General features: G+C 36.7%; 1 protein-coding gene across 1 annotated transcript in view; it reads right to left on the bottom strand.

Moving 5' to 3' along the window:
• LOC119587727 (carbonic anhydrase-related protein 10-like) overlaps positions 1-713 on the bottom strand; it is a gene marked incomplete in the record, with an annotated part of 109,413 nt that overhangs the window by 38,108 nt on the left and 70,592 nt on the right.

Genomic DNA, 713 nt, shown 5'->3' with positions numbered 1-713 from the left:
AACTCCTTCTCGCCGTCAGAATGTTCATTACTAAGCTTCTGTGTTTCCTTTAGTCAAGACTCTTGGTGTCTGAGTACCTCCTTCCCTCGGTTTAATCAGTGTTTTCAATACCTAAGCTTCTGTTTTCCCTTCGTCAGAGTTTTCAATAAATACGTTTTCGTTTTCCTAAGTCTTTAATAAATAAGCTTCTATTTTCCTTTAGCCAAATCTTTCATTACCTAAGCCTATTTTTTTTCTTTTCCAATATTTTTAATGCCAAAGTTTCTGTTTTCCCTTAGACAAAGTATTCAATAATTATGATTCTGTTTTCCCATTATCAAAACATTCAGTGCCTTAGATTTTATTTTCCCATCATGGAGTCTTCAATTCCCAAAATTCTGTTTCTCTCCTCAAAACCTTTAATGAACAAGCTTCTGTTCCCCCTTTCGTCAAAGTCCTCAATACCTAATCTTCTTTTTTCCATTCGGCAAGTTTTTCAATACCTAAGCTTCAGTTTTACCTTCCTCAAAGTCTTCAGTAAATAAGATTTTATTTTCCTTCGTCAAAATCTTCAATACCCAAGCTTCTGTTTCCCCTTCGTCAGAGTCCTCAACACCTAAGCTTCTCCCTCTCTTAATCAACGCTTCAAACCTCCTAAGCTCGGTCTTTCTGAAGCCAGAACCCCCTCAACACCTAAGCTCACATTTCCCTTAAGTCTAGTAAATCCAAGTTCT

This window comes from Penaeus monodon, chromosome 23 (genome assembly GCF_015228065.2).
Source record: "Penaeus monodon isolate SGIC_2016 chromosome 23, NSTDA_Pmon_1, whole genome shotgun sequence".
NCBI classification, from domain to species: domain Eukaryota; kingdom Metazoa; phylum Arthropoda; class Malacostraca; order Decapoda; family Penaeidae; genus Penaeus; species Penaeus monodon.
This window is presented reverse-complemented; position numbering and strand designations above follow the sequence as displayed.